General features: G+C 49.4%; 1 protein-coding gene across 4 annotated transcripts in view; it reads left to right on the top strand.

Annotated features, from left to right (window-relative positions):
- Positions 1 to 21,683, top strand: part of ELFN1 (extracellular leucine rich repeat and fibronectin type III domain containing 1) — a 69,019-nt gene that overhangs the window by 13,118 nt on the left and 34,218 nt on the right. The window contains exon 1 of one of the 4 annotated variants that reach the window (XM_080830480.1): positions 11,105 to 11,207. The exons of the other annotated variants lie outside the window; for them this stretch is intronic. The gene's annotated coding sequence lies outside the window, so the exon portion shown is untranslated. Of the gene's footprint in view, positions 1 to 11,104; positions 11,208 to 21,683 lie in introns of those variants that run through there. 4 annotated transcript variants of the gene reach the window in all.

Below are 21,683 nucleotides of genomic sequence, written 5' to 3'. Positions count from 1 at the left end.
GTTGAATGCTTTTTGTGCACTCGTGAAATATTCTTATTACTTTTTGGATACAATTTCTGTTGAAGTCTTTTGCCCACATTAATTTGTCTTACTGAGTTTCAAAACCGTTCAAAAGTATTGAGTGAGGGGCGCCTGGGTGGCTCAGTGGGTTAAAGCCTCTGCCTTCGGCTCAGGTCATGATCCCAGGGTCCTGGGATCGAGCCCCGCATCGGGCTCTCCGCTCCGTGGAGAGCCTGCTTTCTCCTCTCTCTCTGCCTGCCTCTCTGCCTACTTGTGAGCTCTGTCAAATAAATAAATAAAATCTTTAAGAAAAAATAAAAAATAAAAAAAAAAAGTATTGAGTGAATTCTTTCTACATTCCGGATACAAGTCCTTTATCAGAAATATGACTTGCAAATGCCTTATTCTCAGTCTGTAGCTCATCTTTCAGTGTTTTAAAGGTGGCTTTTAGAAGTTTTTATTTATAGTAGACTCTGCTTTTGTCCATTTTTCCCCCTTTACTGTGTTCCTTTCACATTTTTGGTGCTTGAGAATTCTTTGCTTAATCCAAGGTCACCAAAATTTTCCTCTAGGTTTTTTTGTTGTTGTTGTTCTATGAGTTTTATAGTCTTAGTTCTTGCATTTGAGTCTGTTGTCTATTTTTTTTTTCCTAAAGATTTTATTTATTTATTTATTTGTCAGAGAGACAGAGCACAAGCAGAGGGAGGGGCAGCAGGAGAGGGACAGGCAGGCTTCCCGCTGAGCAGGGAGCCTGATGTGGGACTTGATCCCAGAATTCTAGGATCATGACCTGAGCCTAAGGCAGATGTTTCACCGACTGAGCCACGCAGGAGCCCTGCTGTTGTCCTTTTTGAAGTGACTATTTGGGCACAGTGTGTAAGGGTCTAAGTTTAGTTTTCGGTATATGGAGACCTGATTGTCCCCACACCATTTTCTTTTGAGGACTAAGTTCTCTGCATGAAGTGTTCTGGGTAGCATGAGGGTAAAGGTTTGTTTGTGGGATCTCGCTTCTATCCCACTGATGCTCCCGTCTGTTCTGGTGTCCGAACAGCCTTGACAGCATTGCGGTCAAGTTTTTCAAGTGTGTAATGTAAGTCTTCCACGTTTGTTTTTCTTCCTGAAAAACTGTTCTGGTTATTCTAAGTCCTTTGCATTTCCATGTAGATTTAAGGATCAGATGGTCAATTTCTTTTTTCTTCTTTATTTTTAGAGAGTGAGAGTGGGGGAAGGGGGAGCTGGGAGCAGCAGAGGAGGAGAAATTCTCAAGCAGACTCCCCACCCAGTAGGGAACCCAATGTGGGGCTCTATCTCATGGTGATGAGATCATGACCCGAGCTGAAACCTAGAGTTGGATGCTTAACTGACTGAGCCTCCCAGGCCTCTGAGTTGGTCAGTTTCTTAGATAATTTAGATGATTTAGAAATTGAGAAAATTTTAGGGAAAAAAAAAGGCTGCTGGGATTTTGATGGGCCCATATTTAATTTATCTGTCAATTTGGGAATATTAAGTATCCCAATCCATGAACATGGAATGTCTCTCCATGAATTTAGACCTTTAATTTCTCTTAGCAATTTTTTGTTTTCCGTGTGCAAGTCTTGCTAATTAAATCCTTTTGTTAAATTTATTCCTCAATATTTTTTGATGCTATTGTGAGTGGCATAATTTTCTTAATTTAATATTCAGATTGTTTGTTGCTACTACCTAGGAATAAAATTGAGTTTGATATATTGATCTGTTATCCAACGGTCTTGCTAAATCTAATTATGAGCTAGTTCCAGTGGACTTTTTGTGGACTCCTTCAATTTTCTTCATACAGGATCATGTCATCTGCAAATAGGAGAGTTTAATATCTTCCCTTTCAAACTAGATTCCTATTATTATTTTTCTCGTCTTACTGCACTTGGTAGAATCTCCAAAATCATGCTGAAAGGCAGATGTACTTTACTACTGGCCCTGGCCCTACATGGAAAGCGTTTGGTCTTCTACTGTTAAGTATGATGTTGGCCATGGTTTTCATAGATGGTCTTTTTGGGCTGAAGAGGTGCCTTGTACTCCTGGTTGTGCGTTTTTATCACGAATGGGTGCTGGGTTTGGTCAGGTGGTTTTGTTTTGTTTTGGTTTTTGCATCTGCAACATGATCATGGGGTTCTTGTCTTTTCGTCTAGTCATGTGGTATGGGACTAGTAGATTTTCAGACGCCAGCCCTAAACCTAGCCTTGCTTTCCTGGGATAAGTGCCACCTGTATAATCCTCTTTATATGTTGATGGATTTGGTTTCCTAATCATGAAGAATTTTTGCACCTATGTCAGTCAGGGATATTAGTCTGTTATTTTCTTATGATGTCTTTGACTGGTTTTGATATCAAAGGAAAAAAATGCCAGTCTCAGAATGAGTATGGAAGTTTTTCTCCCTGTTCTTTTCTGAAAGAGTTTGTTAAAGTTCAATATTATTTCTTTAAATATTTGACAGAATTTACCACTAAAGTCGCCTATGCTTAGACTTTTCTCTTGGGGGTATTTTAAATCATTCATTTAAAAATGGTTTAAGTCTATTCAGATTTTCTTGCATCAGTTTTGAAAATTTGTGTCTTTTAGGAATATGTGTACTTCATCTAAGTTGTCTAATTTGTTGGCATCAGGTTGTTCATAATATTCCTTGAACCTCTCTTTAATTTCTGTAGGACTGGTAGTGATGTTTCCTCTTTACTAACTGCTTTTATAACTTGTGTCTTTTTTTTTTTAAGATTTTATTTATTTATTTGACAGACAGAAATCACAAGTAGGCAGAGAGGCAGGCAGAGAGAGAGGAAGGGAAGCAGGCTCCCCGCTGAGCAGAGAGCCCGATGCGGGGCTCGATCCCAGGACCCTGAGATCATGACCTGAGCCGAAGGCAGAGGCTTTAACCCACTGAGCCACCCAGGCACCCCTAACTTGTGTCTTCTCCCCGTCTCCATTCTTGGGCAGTCTAGCTAAAGGTTTCCCATTTCTGTTGATCTTCTAAAATAACTGAATTTTGGGTTCATTGATTTTTCTCTATTTTCTTCTGTTTTTTCTTCCATCAATCTCAGCTTTGATCTTTATTCTTTTCTTTCTTTTTTTTTTTTTTAAGATTTTATTTATTTGAGAGAGAGAGATAACAAGAGAGAGCATGACCAGGGAGGAGAGGGAGAGGCAGACTCCTGCCAAGTGGGGAGCCCGACACGGGACCCGGTCCCAGGACCTTGGGACCTTAACCTGAGCCAAAGGCAAACACTCAACCACTGAGTCACCCAGGCTCTCTATTTTCTTATTTTATTTGCTTTGGGTTCAGGTTCCTCTGGTTTTCTTTCTTTCTTTTTTTTTTTTTAAGATTTTTAAATTTTATTTATTTGACAGAGAGATCACAAATAGGCAGAGAGGCAGGCAGAGAGAGAGAGAGAGAGAGAGAAGGAAGCAGACTCCCTGCTGAGCAGAGAGCCCGATGTAGGGCTCAATCCCAGGACCCTGGGATCATGACCTGAGCCGAAGGCAGAGGCTTTAACCCAGTGAGTCACCCAGGCACCCCTCCTCTGGTTTTCTAGTTTCTTCAGGTGAGAACTCAGGTTATTGATTTTTCTTCTTTTCTGATATACATTGAAATCTATACATTTCAAGAGAAGACCTACTTTTAACTTCTAATCATAGATTTTGGTACATTTTGGTTTTATTTTCATTGAATTAAAGACATTTTCTAATTTCCTTGGTTTTTTTTTTTTTTTTTGGACTCATGGGCTATTTAAAACTCTATTTTACTTTCCAGATATTTGAGGAGATTTCTCATGATTTATTTCTTTTGTTGATTTCTTTTCAATTCCATTGTGGCTGGAGACAATACTTTCTACAATTTCATTCCTTTTAAATTTATTGAGGTTCATCTTACAGCCTGGCACATGTCTGTCCTGGAGAATGTACCATGTGTATTTGAAAAGAATGTGTGTTCTGCTGGATGGAATATTCTATAAATGCCAGTTTGGTCAACTTGGTGATGGTACTGTTTGTTTTCTACTTTGCTTGTTTTCTGACTATTGTTCTTGTCAGTTATTGAGAGTGGAGTATTGAAATCTCCAACTATTGTTGAATTGTCTGTTTCTCCTTTTAATTTTGTTGATTTTTGCTTAGTGTATTTTGGGGCTCTTTCACTGCAGGCATATTCACATAGAATTATGTCCTCTTGAGATATGGACCTGTTTATCATTATGAAATGTCACTCTTTGCCTTTGGTTATCTATCTATCTATCTATCTATCTATCTATCTTTCTTTCTTTCTTTCTTAGCAGGAGAGTGTGGGGAGAGAGAGAAGGGGTGTGGCAGGGGGAGAGAATCTTGAGGTTCCAAGCCCAGCATGGAGCCCGACACAAGGCTTGATCTCATGACCCTGAGATCATGACCTGAGTCCAAATCAAGAGTCGAATGCTTAACTGATGGGGTGCCTGGGTGGCTCAGTGGGTTGGAGCCTCTGCCTTCAGCTCAGGTCATAATCTCAGGGTCCTGGGATCAAGCCCCGCCTCTGGCTTTCTGCTCTGCAGGAAACCTGCTTCCCTCTCTCTCTCTCTCTGCCTGCCTCTCTGCCTACTTGTGATCTCTGTCTGTCAAATAAATAAAAATAAAATCTTAAAAAAAAAAAGTCGGATGCTTAACTGAATGAGCCACCCAGGTGCCCAAGCCTTTGGTAGTATTTCTTAAAGTCTATTTTGTCTGATACTAATGTGTTCAGTCCCGCTCTGTCACGTGAACTCTTTGCACATATTTTCCCATCCTTTTGCATTTAACATGGTTGTATGTTTGAACCTAAAGTGCAACACTTTTAGATAATCTGTACTTGGATCTTGTTCTTTTAACCCACTCCAACAATCTCTGCCTCTTGATCAGGCTGTTTAGTCCCTTTACATTTAATGTATTTTGTATTTGATATGGTTACACTTTTCTTATTTTCTACATGTCTCCTCCTTTTTCCCTTCTTTCTCCTTTGTTGTCTTTTGTGTTTAGATAAATAATTTTAGTGAGCTGTATTAATTCCTTTGTTAATTTTTAAAACTACATTAAGTTGTTTTCTTAGTGACTGCCCTGGGGATTAGAATGTGCATCTTAACTCATTGCACGTGATTTCAGATTAACGCTAATTTAATTATGATGAAATATGGAAACTCTGCTTCAGTGTAGTCCCATTATCTCTTTTGTCCTTGTTCTGTTATTGTCATATATACTACATTAATATCTGCTAAGACCCCAACAACATAATGTTATGATTATTGCTTTATATAATTTTATTTTCTATTCTAATATATAATTTTTAATTTTTTTTTAAAAACTTGTTTATTTTAGAAAGAGAGAACATATGCTGGGGGAGATGCAGAGGGAGAGAGAGAGAGAATCTCAAGCAGACTCCATGCTGAGTGTGGAGCCAAATATGGGGCTCAGATATCAGATCCCTGAGATCATGACCTGAGCTGAAACCAAGAGTTGGATGCTTAACCAACTGAGCCACCCAGGTGCCCCTAATCTTATGTTTTTAAAAGAAGTTAAGGAAAGGGAAAGAAAGACGTTTATACACTCTTTTAAAAAAATTATTTAAACTTTATTAAATTTAAAATTATCCATGTGCCCAACATGGAGCTTGAACTCACAACCCCGATATCAAGACCTGCACACTCTTCCAACTGAGCAAGCCAGGTACCCCTTATGAACTCTGGTGGCTGCCCACACATTTGCCATTTCTGGTGCTCTTCCTTTCTCTCTGTGGATGTGAATTACATCAGCCATTGTCTCCTCAGAGCCTACAGGACTCCCTTTAGCATTTCTCCTGAAGCAGGACTGCAGCACCGCCTTCTCACAGTCTCTGTCCGTGATGGTCTTTAGTTCGCCTCCATGTCTGAAGGGTAGTTTCATGGGATATGGAATTCTTGGCTGACATTTCTTCTTCCAGCACTTTGAAAATGCTACTCCACTGTCTCCTCCCCTCCATAATTTTGGATGAGAAGTCAGCCATCAGTCATACCGTCTTCACCCTGCATAGGATGGACTGCTTTCCTCCATTTTTTCTTTATCTTTTAGCTGTTTGATGATGGTGTGTCTAATGTGCAGGTTTTGTTTTCATCCTCCTCAAGATTTGTTGATGTTGCATTTGTCAGGGTCATGTTTTTCATCAAATTTGGGAAGTATTCAGCCATTATTTCTTCAGATATTTTTCCTGCTTCTCCCCCCCCGCCCCCATCCTGGGACTTCCATCACATGGGTGTTGGTGTCCCTGATGTCCCACTCGTGTCCAAGGCTTGGTTTGTTTTCCTTCCCTACTTTTTCTGTCTTAGGTTGGGTAATTCCATTTGATCTGCTTCAGGTTTACTCATTATTTCTTCTGCCATCTCTTGTGAAGTTCCCACTTCAGTTAGCGTACTTTGGAATTCCAGAATTCCCATTTTTTGAATAATCTCTCTCTCAGGGGTTCTCTATTTTTGAGTCATTGTCATACTTTCATTCTTTTTTTTTTTTTTTTAAGATTTTATTTATTTATTTGACAGAGACATAGTGAGAGAGGGAACACAAGCAGGGGGAGTGGGAGAGGGAGAAGCAGGCTCCCCGCTGAGCAGGGAGCCTGATGTGGGGCTCCATCCCAGGAGCCTGGGAACATGACCCGAGCCAGAGGCAGAAAGCAGACACTCAATGGCTGAGCCACCCAGGCATCCCCATACTTTCATTCTTCAAACATAATTGTCTTTTTTAAAAAAAGTTTTGTGATCATTGTCTTGAAGTCTTTGTTATATGCAACATCTTGTGACATTCATGGACAATTTTTATTGACTGCTTCTTATTCTGAGTATGTGTTACCCTTTCCTGTTTCCCTGCCTGTCTTGCAATTTGGGGTTGAACAGGGGCATTGTAGATAATATTTTGCAGCAGCCCTAGATTCTGATCTTCTCCATCCATGACCCTAAAGTTGGTATTTTTGCTGGGTTTTGAATAACTCTTCTGGACTAAAACATTGAAATCCATTTCCCCGTCGTATAACTGGATATTTCTGTTTCACCCCCCTCCCACATTTTAAGTCCTGCTATTGTATTGAATTCTGGCTTCCCAAGGATCATCTCTGTGTCTGCTTTAGCCTAGCGGTCAGTTGGTGATTGGTCCGAGGTTGTGTGCAAACACTTGGAGCCGGTCAGTCTCCACTCTCTGCCAATGAATCTGCCTGTGAGTTTAAGAGCACATTTAAAGACCAGGCAGTTTTCGAGCCTGCCTGGTACTTACTTTCTGCCAGAACCTCTTGTGTCTCCTCTGTGTTATGTCCGCAGGCTCTCAGTAAGCCAGGGATATGTGAATTTCATGGGCCCTCTCTGCTCTCTCCTGTTCATTTGCACAGCCCATCAGCTGAGTGCACGTGGAGAGCTTATAGAGCATTGCTATGACTGTCACATTTCATGTCTCTCTCTGTCAGAGTTCCAGCTAATCCACTGGGGTGTTGCTGCCCGAGTCAGGATCACAGGCTCTGCCTGGTAGAATTTCTGGCTTTCCCCATTCCCTTGCACCAAGAGTGCCACTTATCACGGACACCGCTGCTGCTGTTCGTGAGTTTTGTGTCTTCTGCTCTGAATCAAATCAGCCTCTGGCAGTGAAGCTTCTAGTTTCCTTGGCCTTCCCTGCCCTTTGCTGCCCTATTATGATGGTGCACCAGCTGAGCTGGGAATGGGGAGATGGGAACAGTTTCAGGCAAGAACGCCCCCTTTACCCTGTCTTATTCAAAGTTCAGCTGTTTTTCATGCTGAAATGCCTTTGGTCAGTTTCTAGGATGTTGAAAATGTTATTTTTAATCGTTTTGACTCGGTTTATAGTTGTTTTGGTGACAGGATTTAGTGACCTTTTCACTCTAGCATGCTGCAAGTCCCACCCTGTGGTATTGTCTTTGGAAAACAAAACTCTGAAAAACTTAGCCTATGCAACTCTGTAAATTATCACGTGATGGAATTCATAGAAGGAGCATCTAGGTCAAGGAATGAGACATCACACGCATCTCACGGTGCTTCTGCTTCTTCTGTTATCACCGCTCCTCGTTCCTCCTCAAAGGGAAACACTTCCCTGATTTTTCATGCCATAGATTAGTTTTTCCTGTTTCTGTGCTTTATAGGAACAGAACCACACCATATGTGTTCTCTTGAGGCTGGTTTCTTTTGTTCAACAAGATATATACATGTGGTCCCTAAATGCTGGCGTGATGCTGTATTGTATTGCGTTGATCTCGTCTACTGTGGACGTACATTTGGGTTGTTTCTGGTCTCTGGTGCTTATGGACAATACTGTTGTGAATACCCTTGTACTCGCCGTTTGTGGGACAGATACCCAGCAGTGGGGTTGTGGGTTTGTTCCAATGTTGGATTTTAGCAGCTACCACCAAACAGTTTTCAGAAGTGGTTGTGCTGATTTGTACAGGAGCATGCCTCACCTTTCAGCGGCAGTTGAATGCTGGTTGTCCCAGGTCCTTGCCAACACTTGATATTTGCCTGTCCTTTTAACATTAGCCCCCCGGTAAGTACCTTTTCATAAGTAGATTGCCCGTTTGGATATTCTCTTTTGCAGTGCATCTGTTCAAAACCTTTACCCATTTTTCCCCCTACTGAGCGGTTTGTCTCGATCCCACGTTTGTAGAAATTCTTTGTATGTCTATAAACACATCTATTCTTGATTATGTAGGTTATAAATATCTTCTCCTATTCGACGTCTTGACTGTTTACTTTCCTGGTTCTATCTTTTAAAGAGAAGACGTTCATGGGGTGCCTGGGTGGCTCAGTCGTTAGGCATCTGCCTTCAGCTCAGGTCATGATCCTGGGGTCCTGGGATCGAGCCCCGTATCAGGCTCCCTGCTCTGCGGGAAGCCTGCTTCTCCCTCTCCCACTCCCTGTGCTTGAGTTCCCTGTCTTGCGGCCTCTCTCTCTCTGTCAAATAAATAAAATCTTTAAAAAAAAAAAAAAAAAGAAGAGAAGAAGTTCTTGATTTTAATGTGGTCCAAGTCATCCTTCATGGTTAGTGTTTTTCGTTGGCTTATAACAAAATGTTTTCTCATTTCACGTTCTCAGTGATGCTCTTCCATGCCATCTTCTAAAAGCTTTATTGTTTTACATTTGACAGCTAGATTTGTGGCACAACCGGCATTAATTTTTTAACTACAGCTTGAGATAGGGATCAAGTTTCAGGTCTTTCCATATATAAATCCAGTTGATCTTACATCTTTTATTAAAAATACCATCCATTTTTGATGACATCATTTATAGGAACTTAATCTTGTTTTATGTTGAGGTTACTGTAGACTCCCATGCAGTCGTGAGAAATAATTCAGAGAGATCCCACGTGCCCTTTGGCAGTTCCCGACAGGGATACTGTCTTGCAGAACTGTAGTACAGTGTGACGACTAGGATAGGGACAGTGACACCGTCGAGATGCAGAACATCTCCACTGGCACAAAGTTCCATCTCGTTGCCCTTTACAGCTACGCTTAGCTCCCTGCCCCCCAGCCCTGTCTCTGATCCTGGTAACCACTACCGTGTTCTTTCTGTAATGAGGTCTTTCCAAGTATGCTCTAAAAGTGGAATCATATCCTGTGTAAACTGGGGATTGGATTTGTTTTCAGCAAAAGTCCCCAGAGAGTCACCCACGTTGTTTTTATCAATAGTCCACTCCTTTTCCGACTGAGTAGTAATTTCTGACTCAGTAGTAATGTTTTTTGACCTTAGCCTCTCCTCGTGGCACACGGTATATCGTAGGTATGCAGGTGCGTGTGCTTTGGAGTAAGCAGAATTTCAGTCATTATCCCTGGCATATAATGTGTCCGGGGGCTCAGAGTACAGATGGACAAGTGAGGGGACCAAAGCATGGCGGGCCACGCAGGGAAAAACACAGATTCCCAGCTCAGTCCCTACAGCTATGGTTGCTAAGGAACCGTGCACATATTTCTGGGTGTTTGGTATAATTGGGATATGCCAGCCGAACCAGTTGCCCTGGGATCTGCAGAGGGCTCACCCGGGGAGGCCTAGTCCCACCTTTGCTGGTGGCTGGAACCCAGTGCGCCACAGACCCTCGAGAAGTGTGGAACTGTTGGCAAGGGGAAAAATGTATCTTGTTCCTCTATTTGTAGTCACTCTGTTGGATCTCCTAACCATATTGTCCATTCGCGGTCCTCCGAGCCCACCAGTTTTCCTGGTGGGGCCCAATTCAAAGCCTGTGCCATCACGTGCCCATTGCAGGCGGCAAGTCTGAGGTTCTCAACCAGGTTCACGTGGTCCTGAAGCAGGGTTAGTGGGGGCTGTGGGGCTTTGCTGGTGCCTTAACCTCTGGTTTTCTCCAAGGGATCTCGAGTCGGGGAGAGGAGCTCTTCCCCAAACAGGCAGGGCTCAGAGGCAGAGCCAGGGATAGAATGGTGTTCCCAGAGCTCTTGAAGTTCCTGGCATCGTGGAAAGGTCAGGGTCAGGGTTTGGAGACTGGGCTCGAGCCCTGACCCACAACTGGCAGACTGTATGCTTGCCGCATTCTTTGTATATCTGTAATTGGACATGTGGCTCGGTGAGGTGGTGAGTGTATAGACAGGCAGATGAAATGGATGATGGGTGGGTGGGTGGGTGGACTGTGGAAGGATGAATGAGTGGATGGGTGAATGACTAGACGGGTGCATGGCTGAAAGCTGGATGCACGGATGATGACGGTAGAGATAACGGATAGATGCACCTGCGGGGATTAGGAGGGACAGCGTCTGTACGGACGTCCAGGGGCTGGAAGAAATGGGAGCAAGAAGACTTTGCTGAGGAGATTAATGTTGTCAAATGGCAGATAGAGACCCTGGGCCCCCGAGAAGTGGCTTGCCCAAGCTTGCAGAGCCCAGTGGGAGCAGATCTGGGGCGTGACGCCCCCACTCTGCCCGAGTCCACACTCAGGTTTCCTTCCACCAGCACCCCCCGGAGAGGCGGGGTGGAGACCAGGGGTCAGGTCACCGCATGTGGAAGCTGGCAGGCGGTCCCGGCACACGGGGCAGTTCGAGCCCCCCCCCCCCCCGGGCCAATCTGTGGACCCAGGGGCAAGGTTCTGGGCTCCGGGGCCCCATCCATGGCTACCACTGTGTTCTCTGCACGTCCAGTGAGCGCCTCCCAGCAGCAGACCTTCATTCAGCCCCTGCTGTGTGCCTGGCCCCATGTTAGACCCCGAGGGAAGCAGAGTGGGTAAGACGCTGTGATCCTGGACACGAGGGGGTTTATCACTGCCCGCTCGGGTTTCTTATAAAGGGGAAGGTTTGGGGCGTATGCACCTGAAGGTTACACTGAGCTGGGATCCCCAGCTCCCCAGACCTCGTCTACCCCGGCTCTGTGTCCACGTGCTGGCTACTGGGGCAGGTTTTCCGTGGGTATCAGCGGGCCGTGGGAGTTGACCGTGTTATGGGAATCCGTGTGGACGACAGCCTCCCCCGGTGGCTTCTTGGCCCTGCATCCGGGCTGCATCTGAAGGCTGGGGCCAGGGAGCCCGGGAAATGTTTAACTTTGAAAAATGGACCTTCACAGCTCATTAGGCCTCAGCGGCGCGGCCCGGCGCCTCAGGCAGCTGGGGAAGAGGGAGATGCCACGGCATGAAATCACTGAAGTATTTAAAGGCCAATTCTGCATTCTTGAGCAGCGTTGGCTTGCTGAGCCCGGCAGTCCTGGGCCCCGGGATGGGCTGGTGCATGGGTGCCCTGGGCAGCCGGGACAGCTGGGGTAGCTGGCGGGGATGGTACTGGGACCAGGGACTTCTGTCATCTGCCACTGCAGGCGGTGACCCAGTCCCAGGTCAGACCCTCCTAGCGGCTGCCTTTTCCTGGCTCTGTGACCTTGGATAAGCCATGTCTGACTCCAAGCCTCAGTTTCTCCACCTGCCACCTGCCCCATGACTTGTGTGCCAAGCGGAGGACAGGAGATGGACGCTGCCCGTGAGGGGTGGGCAGGGGGCTCTGTAGCCTCCTGAGGCCGAAGGAGTCTTTCTCCTGGAGGCAAGGGGATTGGGCGCACCCCCCCTCCCCCAGGCTGCAGCCATATTCCAGTTCTCAGCCCTGCTCACTGGACCCGGATAGCTCCATCCAGCCTGCCCAGCCACAACTGGGTTCTTGGAGGCCCCCTCATAGCACTCTTGCTGGTTGCGGGGACAGGCGAGGCTGTGCCGATCGGACCCGAGGTCCCTCCCTCTGTCCTCATGGCCACTCACTGTCCACCCTGGGGCAGTGGCTTCTCTCTCCCCAGCTGGGCTAGAGGGCCCTGTGGCCCGGAGGCAGGGGAGGGGAGTGGGTTGTGGGGTGTCTGAGTGGGGCTGAGGCAGCCAAGCAGCACTAGAGCCGGTCAGCGGTGGCCACAGCCGCGAGGGCCCAGCAAAGGGAAGTCGTGTTGCATGAGCTGCTCATTGTGTCAGACGCAGAGCGGGATGCAGGAGGCGCCCGGGGCCAGGGACCCCGTGAGCTGGTCTGCCGCTGGAGGGGCAGTGCTCCACCGGACTCTTGGGGCCCTCACCGGCTCTGGAACTTTCTGGGGGCTCAGCGACCTTGCATAAGGTGAGCGCTTTCTCTGAGCCTCTGTTTCTTTCATTGGAAATGGGGAGAAGCTTCCTGAAACCCTCTCCTGTGGTTGTGGGGATGAAGGAGAATAAAAGCAGGCCTCCTCCCTTTCCCAGCACCAAAGGGGACCGTGGTCAAGGCTGTGGGCGTGTGCCCAGCCTGCGCGCTCCCGTGTGGACATCTCAGCGGTGGCTGCAGCTCCGTATGAACACAGACAGGTGTGTCCACATGCTCCCCGCGACCCATCCCCATGGCAACCCTCTGCGCAGAGCAGGTGTCTGGGAGACCCGAATTGGTGCTGACAGGTGGGGCCCACGTGACAGGCTCCCCGGAGGTGGCCGAGCCAATCAGGGCCCCTGGGCCGAGGCTTCAGGACGATGTGAAGGTGCTTTCCTGTTCCCAGCCAATGCTGTCCACAGACACAGCCAGGAGCCCTGTTTGTAGTCTCATCCCGCTTTGGGGAAAGGGAAACTGAGGATAGAGGCAGCTGGGGTGGGGGGCCCTGGCTAGCCCTGCAGCTGTGGGCCCCACCCACCTTCCTCTGGAAGGAGTGGGACTCCGCCCACACCCACCAAGGGCTCCCAGTCTTGGAACTCCCTCGCCTTAGGGCTGAGTTTTGCCTCTGCCAAGCGGCTTCCCTGCTTCCTTTGCTGTTTGGCTAATTGTCCAGGACCTTTACTGCAAGACCAGGCGGGCCCAGCACCGCTCCTCCCCTTCTGCCCTGAAGTCGGGGCTCAGCTGGCAGGGTTCCCATGGCAACCGTGGTGCGTCACAAAGGGCCAGGACGGAGGAGGGGATTCCTGGCTTCTCGGTCCTCCAGTCCATCCTCCGTGGGCATGAGCTGTGACCCTGGAAGTGGGTCCCAAGCATTCTCCCTCTGCCCAGAGACAGGATACTGTCCACCCCCCCGAGGATGCCCCCACCTGTCCACCTGCAGAGACCCTCACAGGATCAAGGCCGGCCACCACACTTGGCCGGCCCAGCTGCTCTTTGGCAAGCTTCGACTGGCTTTGAGGGCAGCTGGCCAACATACCTGATCCACAGGGGTCCCATGACCACCCCGGCGGCGGACCCTGCAGGGCTGGAGGCCTTGGAACCTGCCCTTGAGTTTCTTGGTCTCTTGGGACCTGACATAAAATTCATTTCTGAAAAAAACCCTTTCCAACAGACTCTTGCCTCCCTGTCCCCTGCCACAAGCCAGGGTGCGGCTGCTGCCCACACTTGCCATGCTGGGGCCGCCGGCTCCACACGGGGACATAAAGGACCCTAGAAGCCAGCATTGGGTGTGCCCCTTCCTTCTCCATCAGCATTCTGAGACATTGAGGGTACAGGTTGCCGTGAAGGCCATCAGCATCCCCTGCGTGCACCGGGTACGCACAGGGAGGGACCGGCCCCGCTTTAGTGCCCACCTTCCAGCCGGCCCGGGCCTGTGACGCGTTGCTGTCGCTCACTGGGTCCACGCAGATGCTCCTGCTGACATGAGTGCCGGCAGCCTCTATTCCCTCCATGCCTGCGACCCTGGGCAGATCTAGTCCACATGGAGAGGGATCCCACTGGCTCCATCCAGTCCCCTCCCAATGCCAGCCCACATCCTCTCCCTTTGGGTTGTACCCTCAAGAGTCATGGATCCAAGTGCAGGGCAGGAACGAGCTCGTTGATACGGGTCTAGGGCAGACGCCGCCAGAGGCAGAGTAGGGGATATGGCTCTCCCCACCACCACCCCCCTGCCCCCCACCATGGCCCCTGCTTTTAAAGCCTGGCTGGTATTGGCTTAACTGGTCCCCATTCATTCACCCACAAACATTTCCCCAGCAAAGCTTGTAGGGCCTACCCAGTGCCAGGCCTAGGGGCTGCAAGACAAAAGTCCGTATTCTCATGAGGTGTGCATTTATTGAGCTCCTACTATGTGCTAAGCCCTGAGCTAGTGTAGACCCCGGGGCACAGCCATGGAGGAGAGAGCACTGCAGCTGGTGGGGGTGATGTGAGTGAGTGAGGAAGTGAGACAGATGCTAGAGTGACCGGGCTCTGCAGAGGTCCCCTGGTTGGGCAGTCTAGCAGCGGCCATTGTGAGGCTCCTCGAGGTGGGGCAGCCTGGGAAGGCTTCTCAGAGGAGGTGGCATTGCACCCCCTGACACTCAGTTTGAGACCCTGGAGAAGCCATTGCCCTTCGTGACCTGGGCTTGCCGGCAGGGGTAGGGAGAGTGTGCTCCAAGCTAGGGAGAAGGGGACAAGGTGGCCTTCCTCCTGAGGTATAGAAGAGAGACACTGCCACCATTCTTGGCGAGAGAGATGCTGAGAGTCAGGTTCTAGAAAGGGTAGGGACTGCGTCTCATGCCTGCATTGCCACCCTTGGAATGCAGAAGAGGCTCCGGACAGTCCTAGGACTGCTGTCTCTCCCCTACCCCCAGCCTCCCCCGCTGGAGGTTATCTGGGCTATTAGTGGGGCACACGGATGGACACCAACCACAGGCCTCTCTGAGCTCCCACTCCTTCCACAAGCTGGAGTGGAGCACCGGGGTGGGCCTAGGGGTGCAGGGGGTGTCTGGGTCAGGGTTCCTATCCCAGCTGCTCTCCCACTGGCCTTGGGGCCTCTGACACTGTTACTTTATCCATTGAAAGGGTTCATGGTGAGAAGACAGGTGACCCGGGGACACATCTGTGAAAACCAGCATCTGCCAGATTTGCAATATTTTCCCTGTGACTTCAGGCCCTTTTCAGGGGTGACCCCTCCCCAGCCCCACCCGTTCTTCTGGGACTACGTAAGGCATTTGTCATCTCTGGCAAACCACTTGTGGATCTGGGAACAAGGGCACCACAAGGAGCCCGTGGGCCTTCCCACGGGGCGCCACATCCAACAAGGAGGCAGCCGGCCTAGTGGGGGCTTCTGAGCAGGGTGAGAATTGGGAGAGCAGCGACTTGTTCCTGCTCCTCAGTTTCCCCACCTGTAGAATGGGTCTCAAGAGAGGCCTCACCCTCTGGGGTCGGGCTGGTGGTAGATGAGAGATGAGACTTGGGAGGTAGTCAAGGGTCCCTGAGCACAGGGTTGCTGCCGCCCTCATCACCATCAGCGCTAGCCTGGAGGTCAGCTCGGAGGCGGTGGGCAGAGAGACAGGCGCCCAGGCTGGCTGGATGTGGGCTGGGGTCGAGGCTTCAGTGCTGGCCTGGACGGCCTTTAGGAGGGGGCAGGAGGGGGTGAGGGGACACGGTGGACTCCCGGACCTGCTTCCTAGGGGCTTTTCCAGGGCACCTGCTGCGAGCCTGCTGCAGGTTTCACGCCCTGTGTGCCTACAATGCGGTGTCTCACCAAAGTTTTACCCAATTACAGTCCGAGGGGACCTCAGCCTCATTTCAGCAAACAAGAAAATTCTCAGCCTCATTCTCGCGTCTCTAATAAGCACGTATCGAATTTACAGCCTCTACATACCCCCGGTGAGGCGAGTGCCTTCTGGGAATTCCCGCCTCAGGTTGCTGCGGTCTCTTCCCTGCTCGAGCCCTGAGCTCCCTCTGACTTTGCTCGGCAGGTCGGCGCGTGGGTCGCGTCGGAGGAAGGGTCCGGCGGCTGACGGGTTCGCAGTGCGCCGATCAGCACAAACACGGGTGATTTGGGCCAGGCATGTACATATACACAATAAATAGTCTGTTATTATTTTTTGATTTCAGAAGGGGTCCCCGTATTTCTTCCCTGAAGGAGGTTTGGAGATGCTGCTGCAGGGTGGAGGCAGGAGTCACGGTCTGCCGCTGGGCGCTGAGCACGCCTGCTCAAATTGGAGAATGTCCTTCTGGTCTTTTCTTTCTTTCGACAGGAGAGTTTGTTACAGTGTCGGTATCCATCTCTCCTTTAAAAAACAAAACAAGGGGCGCCTGGGTGGCTCAGTGGTTTAAAGCCTCTGCCTTTGGCTCGGGTCATGATCTCGGGGTCCTGGGATGGAGCCCCCTGTCGGGCTCTCTGCTCCGCGGGGAGCCTGCTTCCCCCCTCTCTCTCTGCCTGCCTCTCTGCCTACTTGTGATCTCTGTCGAATAAATAAATAAAATCTTTAAAAAAAAATAAAGCAAAACAAAACAAAACAAAAACCTTGTAAGAAATTGAAATGCACCGACAAGTTCCCAAACTGCAGGTTACCGCTGAGCACATCTTCGCAAGGTCTGACCAGCATCCCGGTCCGGAGGCAGAACGGCCCGGCTCCCCCGGCCCAGCCCCCGCGGAAGCCTTCTCGTTCTCGTGCCTTCCCAGGCAGCCGTGGTGTCGGCTCACCAGCCACATTCTGTCCATCTCTGCGCGGAGTCGGACGCTCCGTGCTCTGTCTGGCTTTGCTGGTGACATTCACTCGGCCTTGTGGGTTTCCCGTCTTCACTGCCGTGTGGTCCTCCCGGGCACGGAGACACCCGCTCTGGGAAGGAGCAGCCCGTCTCCCACGGCTGGACACTGAGGCTGTCTGAGTCTGGGCTGCCCCGGACAGCCTTGCTAAGAACCTCCTTCCTTGACCATGTGTGGATGTGGGTATATGTTTGTGTGTCCGTCTGGGAGCGGACTTGGTGTGTCCGGTTGTTTACTGACCCTGAACGATTTCCCAGTTGCAGAATATTCATCAGCATTACCGAAATGGCCGGGCCGCGTTCAGTAAGGCTGTGCTACAATTGATTTAGTCATTCTCCTGCTCCCGGGCACTTAGGCTGCTTCCCCCTTTTTCTCCTTTTCTGTAATAAGTGGCCTTGGAAGTCTTTGGCCGTACATTTTTTTTCTCTATGGAGTTATTTCCTTATGAGAGTTTCTTAGGAGGAAACCTCTTGGCTTGAGGGTGTGGGCTTTCCTCCTACATCCCGTGGCTTTTATAGTACGTACAGGAGAAAATAGAAGAACCTACAGGAAGAGAAGGAATGATTATTGAGGGGACGTCGGTGTCAAGGTGAAGGCAGAGATAGCCCGCCCAGCACGCCTTTCTGATCACAGCCCTATTTGCATCCCGAGCAAGGCAGCTGGCATCCCCAAACAGTTTATCCTGGCTTGGCCTGTTTTTGACATTTACGTAAATGTGACCGCAGCGTACACAGTCTTACCTGACCTCCTCCTTTCGGTCGACATCATCTGGGGACGAATCCGACCCCATCCCGAGGTGCTGTCTGTCCCTCTTCATTGCTGTGGAGTGTTCTGTTCTAGGACTAGCCCAGGATCGTCGTCCCCAGTCTGGTGCCAGGATGAGCCTCTCCGCGTCTCTTCTGTCGTGCGTGGGCCGCTGTGGCAGGTTTACACCGGGGAAGGGGATCGCCACCGTCTGGCTACGCGGCTTCGCACCACGCTGTTTCCCAGCGCAGGGGACGGGGCTCGCATCTTCCCTGACGCACCGTGTTGCCAGGCCGTGGAAGCTTCTCCGGCTTCACGGATCATGAAGTTGAGCATCTTTTGGGGTTTGGGTTTTTTGGCTGTTTGGAGGTCCTCGCTTGTGAAGTGCCATTTCGAGACCTCTCCTCATCTTGTTACTGGGGTGTCTGTATTTTATTCATTCATGTGTAGGAGTTCACAGATTCTGAGTGAGAAAGCAAACATTCTCTCTGCGTGGAAGGAAGACATCCACCTTGTAATGTTTGTGGCCTGTGGTTTTATTCTTTTTATAGTGTATTTTTAAGAGCAGAAATTCTTCATTTGTGTGCAGTAAAGTTTATCAATATATTCTTGTGCGTGTGGGTGGGAAGAAGTCCTTCTTTGCCTCCAAGTCATCAATGTATGTTTCTGTGTCTCTAAAATACATATTTCTTTTCCCGTTTGGGTCTGCAATTGACCTGGGATTGATTCTGTGTGTGGTGTGAGGTAGGGGTTCAAGTTCATTTCCCTCCCCCCACCCACACACAACCTAATGTATTGGCCTGTCCTCCTCTCCTCGCTGGACCTCCTTTGTCACATCAAGGGTTAATTCCTAGGTCAGTTTCTGAGTTTTCTGTTTTGATCCCTGGGTTCATTTGCCCAATCTCCTACGAAGACCACACTGTCTCAATCACTGCAGCTGCATAATAAATCATAATTATCTGATAGAGTGAAACCCCCGCCCAACGTAGTTATTTACAGCTAGAACTTGGAGAATCGGCTTGTCAAGTTCCATGCAAAGAAAAAAAAATCTGCTGGGATTTTGATTGCAGTTGCTGTGAGTCTATGGATCAATTTGCAGTGTTGACTTTTTAATAAATGTTTATTTTCTACTTACTGCAGATGTATACACATCCAGTCCCTGTTTGTGTATGGGTTTTATACCCAGCGCTCTAAGTAAGCCCTCTTATCCATGACTGTATTTAGACATTCTTTGGGATTTTTTTTTTTTTTAAATGTACACAATTGTAGCACCTGGGAAGAGCTACAGTTTTCTTTCTTCCTTTCGAAGGTGTATCATTTGTGTTTCTTTTTCTTGTCTTACTGTAGTGGCTGAGACCACTAGTAGAGTGTTGGAGAGAAGTGGTGGTAGTGGGCATCCTTGTGTCATTCTGGATCTCGAAGGGGAAGGCCTAGTTCACCATTTGGCGAGTTGTCTGCTCTAGGCTGTGCTCCTTTTATAAGCATTCAATTGGTATCACCGAATGACTCCCAAAGAATTGTGCCATTTTCAACATAAGCTTACCAGCACTGGGTATTATCCTTAGAGTTTTTTTCTGTTTGTTTGTTTTTTGGGTTTTTTTCCTGGAGGGTTGGTTGGGTTTTGTTTTTAGATCATTGTTTCTCTGATGAGCCTACATGGTGTCTTACTGTATCTCTTTTAAATTTGCATTTTCCTGATTATGCAAGAGGTGGAACATTGTCCTACATATTCATCAGCCACCTGTGTTTTGTCCTGGGCTTCTCATCCTTCCTCCATTTGTTGATACATTGTTGGTATTTCCCTAACGAATCTGAGTGCGTTCTTTACAGAATGAAGATAGGTGTCATTTCCCTGTCACATTTGCTACAAATGTGTTCCGGGTGTATGTTGTATCTCTTTTAATTTTTGTTATTTTTTTTTATGCTCCCTTTCCTTATTTTTATATGGTCAAATCTGCCTCTTTTCTTTTACAATTTATTCTATTCCTCCTGAGCGTGGAAGGCTTGTCTCCCTCCTGAGGACTGAGAAGTATTGAATTCTGTTTTCCTCTAGCTTTTTTTTATGGCTTAATATTTCATATTTAACTGTTTACTCCGTCTGGAGTTGGTGGGGCTGTGGGGTGTGAAGCTGGGAGTTAATTGCTTCTGCTCTTTACCAGGGGAAGGGGCCTCATTTGCACTTCCAAGTCTCAGGGCTCTGGCTTCCCCACATCTAGGCTGAGTGGGAGGAGATTAAAGGGAGGAGGGAGTCAGCCCCCGCGTGCAGCCAGCCCTGGGACTCTGGTGCTGTAATTACCTGGACAGTCCTGTCAGCTGCCTCTGCCTCACTTTAAGTCGAAAGCAGAGAGCTGTGAGCCCAGTTTAGCAACATCCTAGGGCAAGTCTCTTAACGTAATTGGGACTCAGTTTCCTTATCTGCGAAGTGGGCGTACTAACGACTCCCGTCCAGCTGGGAGTGTATGTGTCGGGCGTGTCCTGCAGAAAGCGAGAGGTCGGGCAGCCCTGTCCGAGTCCTGGCTCATTTGTGTGACCTTGGGCATGTGACAACACTTCTCTCTGGGCCTCAGTTTCTCCATCTGGAAACCAGAGTGACAGTACTGTAGTTGCCCCCTCGTGGGGCCCTGGGCCATGTGTCTGGTTCTTAGTTCTCCAGCAGCTGGGCACTGCGAGGTTGTTGCTACAGCTCACCTTCGGGAGAGGGTGAGGAGCGTCTCTGTGGGGAGGGGGTTTCCAGTGGGGTCTCTGGGTAGGGCCCTGGCCCAACTGTGATGGGGAAGGGAGAGCCGGGGGAGAAGTGGCATGGCACAGAGGGCCCCTCCTTCTTGCAGCTCTGAGGGGGTGGGGCATGCCCCCCCACTTCCCCTCCTCACTCCCCCAGCTGTGGGGGGATGAGCACAGTAGAGCCCAGTCTCTTGCTTCCTGATCCGGGCAGAAGCAGAACGCGGTGGCACACACACACAGTGCCCGCCCTCCACAGCCGCATGTGCACGGATAGCCACGCGCATGTATCACAGACACACGCAAGACTGAACACACAAACACAGACACGGAAACACATGCACAGATAGACCCACCACCTACGTAGACCCATGGGTCAGAAACACATGTGCTCTAATACACAGAGGTGGAGAGACAGTGCGCCCAGCACACACGTACACACGTGTGTGTACACACACGTACACACAGGCCACGCACACACACCAGGCACACACATACACACATGTGTGCACCACCCCAGATGCATATGTGCACACACTCACACCAGGCATGGACACACAACACACACAAACACACATGTACACAAACACACCAGGCACACATGTACATGCATGCACGCATACCCCAGACACATGCGTGCACACACAGTCACACTAGGCATGCATACACACATGCACATGCAGTGCGTGCACACATCAGGCACATGTACGCACATGCGCACACACCCCAGACACATGCACACACACATTGCACACACCAGGCATGTATACACACACGCACAGACGTGCTCACAACACATGCACACACCAGGCACACGTGCATGCACACACACAAGTACACCCACACGAGGTACGCATCTGACTGGCAGAGCGGTGCTCGGGGCCACAGCTGGTTTTCAGCTCTCCTGCTCCCATCATGCCTCTGCCTCACCCTTGCAGACCAGGGCCCTCCCTGGGCAGTTCCCACACCTGTCAGCCCTCACCTGCCCCGCTGCCCCGCAGAGTCAGGAGCCTGGCTCGTCCTCTCTGGCACTTCAGTTTTTGAGGTGATGCTGATGGCCTCCTCTGTTCCCCTTGCATCCTCTCCGTCCTCCCCTTCTCTTCTCACCTCTCCTCCCTCCGGGCATTCGGGCATTCGCTTTGTAGGAGACAGGGCAGGGGTGGGACCTGGGGCAGGAAAGGCCACGGAACCTTCTGCACCCAGGGGCCGCGAGAGCCCCTCCAGCTCCCACCATAGGGGTCTGCACATGCTCACGGATATCATGAAGGTCTGGGACCGGCATAGGACCTGCTCCCTGTGCCTGACCTGCCACCCGGAGCCTTGCAGGGGTGGGTGGAGGAAGGG

The sequence above is a fragment of the Martes martes genome (assembly GCF_963455335.1).
Source record: "Martes martes genome assembly, chromosome: 18".
Taxonomy (NCBI): Eukaryota; Metazoa; Chordata; class Mammalia; order Carnivora; family Mustelidae; genus Martes; species Martes martes.
Note: the sequence above shows the minus strand (reverse complement) of the source record. Positions and strands in the feature narration are given on the sequence as shown.